This window comes from Euleptes europaea, chromosome 14 (genome assembly GCF_029931775.1).
Source record: "Euleptes europaea isolate rEulEur1 chromosome 14, rEulEur1.hap1, whole genome shotgun sequence".
NCBI classification, from domain to species: Eukaryota; Metazoa; Chordata; class Lepidosauria; order Squamata; family Sphaerodactylidae; genus Euleptes; species Euleptes europaea.
This window is the reverse complement of record NC_079325.1, coordinates 6,054,429-6,061,211: the sequence shown is the minus strand read 5'-3', so window position 1 is coordinate 6,061,211 and position 6,783 is coordinate 6,054,429. Positions and strand designations below refer to the sequence as shown.

Sequence of the window (6,783 nt, the reverse complement as noted above, 5' to 3'; positions counted from 1 at the left end):
CTCCTTCCCTGGAGGTTTTTAAGCAGAGGCTAGATGACCATATGTAAGCAATGCTGATTCTATGCCCTTAGGCAGTTCATGAGAGGGAAGGCATCTTGGCCATGTTCTGGGCATGGAGTAGGGGTCACTGGGTGTGTGTGGGGGGAGGTAGTTGTGGATTTCCTGCCTTGTGCAGGGGGTTGGACTAGATGACCCTGGTGGTACCTTCCAACTCTATGATTCTATGATTCTAACTCATCTTCAGACTAGAGAGATCAGTTCCCCTGAAGAAAAGGGATGCTTTGGAGGGTGGACTCTATGTCATTGTGCCCCCCGAGGTCCCTGTCCTGCTCAGGCTCCACCCCCAAATTTCTAGGAGTCCCCCAACCAGGAGCTGGCAACCATACCCCCCCCCATCCCACTCCGGTGGCCAGGGGGGATTGGGCAACCCTACCCTGAAGATACTGGGGCCTCCTGCGAAGGCACAGCTCTGGGCCAGGGTGAAGAAAGGAGTGCTCCTGGCAGTGGGAACAGCAACTGAGGAAGGGTGGGAGAGCGTTTGGTTCCCGTAAGGGCGGAGAGCTGAGCGCCTGCAGGAACTGAGCAATGTGGGAAGCAGGATTAAATGAATTGGCCAAGGACACCGGCGTGTGCAATAAAAGATTAATATCAGCCGGCATTGCCAGGCATCCCTTTCATCTTAGCTTCGACACGGTAATCCATTCAGCCTCGGGATTGTGCTAGAGATTTCTCATGGGGAGCCACCGATGGCTAAATGAGAGCTGGCCGGAGAGACTTTCTCTTTTCTAGCCATTGCCAGGAAAGCTTCGCCCAATGATCTCCTTCATGTAGGGATCAAACCATGACCTTGTGGCCCTGTCTTGACCTCTCCTTGCCCAGAGATGATGATCTCAGGTTTCCTGATCAAAGATCTTGTGATTATCCCAGATCTTGAGAGAGGCAAAATGATACAACAGGGAAGAAGAAGAGTTGGTTTTTATATGCCGCCTTTGTCTACCACTTAAGGGCGAATCAAACCGGCTTACAATCACCTTCCCTCCCCCTCCCCACAATAGACACCCTGTGAAGTAGGTGGGGCTGAGAGAGCTGTGACTAGCCCAAGGTCACCCAGCTGGCTTCATGTGCAGGAGTGGGCAAACCAACCCGGTTCACTAGATTAACATCTGCTGCTGATGTGAAGAAGTGGGGAATCAAACCCGGTTCTCCAGATCAGACCACTCCAAACCACTGCTGTTATCCACTACACCATGCTGGCTCTCTATCTGGCTCTCTACACTGGTAGAGAGTGTGGTTGACAGGTATGGCCTGGCAACTGGTGGAGGGTGGGTACAGCATGGAGCAAGACTTAAAAAAAAATACAGCCTCATGTACATACCTGAACGACATACAGGAAGTGACAAAGGGTAACTCTAGGAATTGCCAGAAACCCTATGGTAAAACCACAGAATTGCTATGGGAACTTCCAGTAGGTATCAGCCCCAAGAATATGGAACAGTCTCCCCAGGGAGGTGTGCCCAGCTCCCTCACGTTCAGTCTTTAGGAGGCAGTTGAAAACAGTTTTATTTAGGACTGCATATGATTAAAGCAGTCTTAAATTGTGATTTTTGAACACATGAAGACATGAAGCTGCTTTATATTGAACGAGATCCTTGGTCCATCAAGGTTTGTATTGTCCATTCAGACTGGCAGTGGCTTTCTAGGGTCTTAGGCGGAGGTCTTACACGTTGCCTATTGCCTGGTCCTTTTAAACTGGAGATGCCGGGGATTGAACCTGGGACCTTCTGCATGATACGCAGATGCTCTACCACTGAGCCACAGCCCCTTCCCTAAACAGCTTGCTGGGTGTCCTTGGGCCAGTCACACATTCCCTGCCCTGACCCTGGCTAGTATTTGGATGAGGAACCTCCAAGGAATACCAGGACAAAATGGAGGCAGGCAATGACCAACCACCTCTGGACGTCTCTTGCCTTGAAAACCCTATGGGGTTGCCATGAGTCAGCTGTGATTTGACAGCAAAAAAAAAAAAAAAAAAGTCTTAGTGCTTTCGTTATTGATAGATTCAGCATATTAAATGTAAAAAGGGTTAATTGGGGGGTTATTAGTGTGGCCTTTTAAGTAAGCAATATCATTTAAGTAAGATGCAGCATTCAGGCTCGGGTTGCCAAGTCTGGGTCAGGAAATTCCTGGAGATTTGGACATGGAGCCTGGAGAGGGCAGGGTTTGAGGAATGTTGGGAGCTCAGCAGGATATAATGCCATTGAATCCTCCCTCCAAAGCAGCCATTTCCTCTGGGGAACCTGATCTCTGTAGTCTGGAGATTAACCGTACTTCCTGGAGATCTCCAGGACCCACCTGGGGGCTGGCAACCCTAGTTCCAGCAACCCACTTTCTGAACTAAAAGCTTCCTCTTCATTTGCACAGTTTGTTTTAATTACTTTGCATGACTTATGCTGCTTTTACAAGTTACGGGAGAGGAAAGTCCAGACTGGAAATCTTTTTCAGCAGCTTCCTCTCCAGCTCCTGAAGTTTCAACAGGCGTCACTCACAGACTGCCACAGTAAGGACTAGGAACCTGCTCTCCTTTTAAAAATGACCACTTGAATTCTCGGGGAGTGGAGGTTTCTGCCTGTGTAACATCCCTGATCTAATACTCACACCAATAAAAATGCTCAAAGATCGGTCTGTGGGTCAGTTTTGGCTCTTCACCACTTCCCTGCAGTCTCTCTTTCATGCTGAACTGCACTGTGCATTGATTTATGTGTCTGTTTATTTAAATAAAATATTTCTCTCCCTTAATCATGTCTCTGCGTTTCACATTTCTTGCATTGACATTACCCGTTGGCAGTTTCCACTGCATTAAACTTGGCATTGGAAGTCAGCCGTTGGACCAGAAAGTTGATTTGCAGCCATATGTGGCGATGGTGAGGCTGCGGCAGGAAAGTGATCCACTAAATGAAACAAGAGCTGAAGAAGAAGGAGAAGGAGTTGGTGTTTATCTGCCGACTTTCTCTACCACTTAAGGAAGAATCAAACTAGCTTACAATCGCCTTCCCTTCCCCTCCCCACAACAGACACCCTGTGAGGTAGGCAGGGCTGAGAAAGCTCTAGGAGAGCTGTGACTAGCCCGTGGTCACCCAGCTGGCTTCATGCGTAGGAGTGGGGAAACAAATCCAGTTCAGCAGATTAGCCTCCGCCGCTCCTGTGGAGGAGTGGGGAATGGAACCCGGTTCTCCAGATCAGAGTCCATTGCTTCAAGCCGCCAGTCTTAACCACTGCGCCATGCTGGCTCTGATGGGGCAGCAACCCAATCTGAAAAACCAACCGAGGACAATTCCATCGTGGAAAATCCATTGTGGATCGAGACGATCCTCTCAGTATTGCTTTTAACCAGGGCAAGCTTTAGTACGGGCGTCCCCAAACCTATTGAGCCTGTGGACACATTGGAAATTCTGAGATGGTGTGGTGGGCGCAGCACAAAACGGCTTCCACAAAATGGCTGCTGCAGAAGGCGGAGCCAGCCACAAAAGGGCTGCTGCAGAAGGCGGAGCCAGCCACAAAATGGCTGCTGCAGCTTACTTGCAGTCACAGTAGTAGTAGTACATTTATTGCGGCATTGCACCAATAAAGATTAAGAACATAACAGCAATGTTACCACGGGTACATTGATATTGTTTAAAAGTTATGTCATATTAAATTGAAAGAGTATATAGTTAAAATAATTTACAGTTAGGTAAAAAATAAACATTTTGACACATATTTTTTTTTAAAAAGATTTTTTTCCCTTTCTCTTCTTCATTTTCCATAATTTCTTTGGATTTTATCGTAAAAGACTTTGACGAAGTTTATAGATTGCTGCACAGAATTTGGCGACCTCACTAATTTGGTTGGGATTTTCCTCCGGGAGGATACTTGCAGTCACACAGTGAAGATCCGTGGTCTGGGGTGGCAGATGTTGCCAAGGCAATGCACAGCCAATCAAACCTCCAGTGGCCAATCAGAAGCCTTGCTGGGCAAAAGCCCCCACCTGGCCCCACCCACTTTCTAAAAACCCTTGGCAAGCACCGGGAAAAGTGTTGGGTGGCATGGTGCCTTCAGGCACCACGTTGGGGACCCCTGCTTTAGCTGATTCCACAAAGGATCAAAAAGTGGGGCAGATTCTGAGAAGTTCTGTACCGTGAGAGCCCCACGCTGGAAAGTTAACGGTTACATGTACAGATATGTAACTTGCAAACGAGGACACTCCTGGTTCAAAGCTAACTTTTGCCACAAACTCTCGAGGTCGTCTTAGGCGAGCCGTTTTCTCACAGCCTCTGTCTCTATCTGCAATACAGGAATAATAATCCTGACCTACCCAGCTGGGTTGCTGTGAGGACTAAACACAATAATGTATGTGAAATGCATTGTAAACTTTAAAGCAGGATACAAATGCAAAGAACTCTTATGCGGCTCATTGTGTTCAGCGCCCTTCTCTAAGAGTGGCTGAATTCCAAAGTACACCACTCCACCACATGGATTCTCGGCTGCAGTCTTATTTACTTGCTGTTTATTTGAAAATGCCTACCCTACTTTATAGGCTATAAACAGGGCACTTGTGGAGGCTTGCACATAGTTAATATGCCGGAAACAATTTAAAAATACAGATTAACCACAACTGATGCAAACTGTAAACCACTAGCCTGCCCAGAACAAAAAAACAAACATACCCAAATCCAAACTTGGATACCAGGCAAAATCAAATCAGCCATCATCATCTGTGAAAGATTTCAGCAGCCTTCTGCCTTCCAGAGTGTCAGCAGGGCTTCTCTATATAGGGGGATTCCATCAGAAGGGCGTCACCACCAAGAAGACTCTGCTTCTAGCAGTCACCTGCCTCTACTCAGACAGGGAGGGCACCCACAGACCTGGACCTCTTCTGAAAAACCTAAAACGCACACAAGGATACATGTAGCACAGGAGTGGGGGACAGGAGGGAATGTCCAACTGTTCAGTATTGCCAAGTTATGTTCTCTCTCACCTTCTCCAAATTCGCCTTCCCTTATCCAAGGCTCCCCACTAGGCTTGCCAACCTCCAGGTGGAGCCTGGACATCTGGAATTGCAACTGTTCTTCAGACTAGAGAGATCAGTTCTTCTGGAGAAAATAGTGGACCGTATGGCATTTTACCCCGTGAAGGTCCCTCCCCTCCCCAAACCCACACTCCCCAGGCTCTATCCCCAAAATCTCCAGGAATTTCCCAACCTGGAGTTGGCAACCCTACTTCCAGCCCTGCCTTACACAGAAATTAAATCCAAGAAAGGTAGTCCACCTTTGTTTGTTCCATCTGTTCAGACAGATCTGGCCCATAATCTACCAATTTAGTACCTTTTTATTCTTCCGTTCCTCCACAGTGCCCAGGGAAGCACACATGATTCTCCCAACCCAATTCTGTCCTCCCAACAACCCTGTCCGGTAGCTTGGACTGAGAAAGACTGACTGGGTCCAGGTCACAAGGCGAATGTCATGGTTCAGGTGATTTGAACCCGGGTCTGCCAAATCCCATTCCAATACTTTGGCCATCACACCACACTGGATGCAGCTTAATTGTTGAACATTTGCTTTCCATGCAAGCCTCAGATCCGGTTCTTGGCATCTCTGCACCAAAGATCTTGGGTAGCAGGTGCTGTTTCTTGCCACAGATCCTGGAGAACCATTTCTTGTTTCTGGGTAAGGGGCATGGCTCAGTGTGGTAGAGCAGCTGCTGGGCATGCAGAAGACCCCATGTTCTAGCCCTGGTATCTCCACCCCCATCCCCTAAAGGTAGTAGTAGAAGAAGAAGAGTTGGTTTTTATATGCTGACTTTATCTACCTTTTAAGGAGAATCAAACTGGTTTACAATCTCCTTCCCTCCCCCTCCCCACAACAGACATCTTGTGAGGTAGGTGGGGCTGACAGAGTTCAGAGAGAACTGTGACTAGCCCAAGGTTACTCAGCAGGCTTCATGTGTAGGAGTGGAGAAGCCAACCCGGTTCTTTAGATTAGAGTCTGCCGCTCACATGGAGGAGTTGGGAATGAAACCCGGTTCTCCAGATTAGAGTCTGCCAACTCTTGACCACTACACCACACAGGTACTGGGTATTGGGTAAGACTCTTCTCTTCCTGTGATTTTGGAGAGCTGCTGCTGCCGAGAAGAAGATTCATCGAAGGACTGATGCCATATAAGGCAGCTTCTTGTGCTCCTATTGCATTCCTCAAGAATATGCAGAATGCACACATACACAAACCTCCAGCACTGTGGCTTTCTTCTCATGCTCTGTTTTCCACACGTCACAATGGCTGCATATTTAAAAGGAAAAACATTTGCATATTTCAAGGCCTGTTGTAAAAATAAAATACAACATACCCTGTAGACATGTGGTAGATTAGACCAGCACTATTTAAAATCCTTCTACGACATCTGGGAAACATCTGGTGGTAAACATCTTGTTCTCTACCCTCAAGGGTGGGGTTGGAGATGCACGCCCCTTCTGGAGCCCAGAAACAATAGAAGCATGAAACAGTCTCTTGATTTCCCCTAAACGAAATATTGAAACAACTCATTCAGAAACTACATTGGGGGGTGGGGGGAGGGGAAGCATATTCCTCCTGTAGATAGAGAGTTACTATCTTTAATGTCACATGATTGATTTCAGCTTTTACAGATTTCACAAGACGTCAAAGAAATGTGGAGACTGTACATATGAGGTGCGAACACAACCTGTCTAATCCCTAGATAGGGTTGCCAACCTCCAGGTTGGGGAATTCCTGG

General features: G+C 47.5%; 1 non-coding gene across 1 annotated transcript; it reads right to left on the bottom strand.

Moving 5' to 3' along the window:
• Positions 1–1,750: 1,750 nt before the first annotated feature.
• TRNAD-AUC (transfer RNA aspartic acid (anticodon AUC)) lies at positions 1,751–1,822 on the bottom strand. Its single transcript has one exon. It is a non-coding gene; the product is annotated as a tRNA-Asp (tRNA).
• Between the last annotated feature and the right edge of the window lie 4,961 nt (positions 1,823–6,783).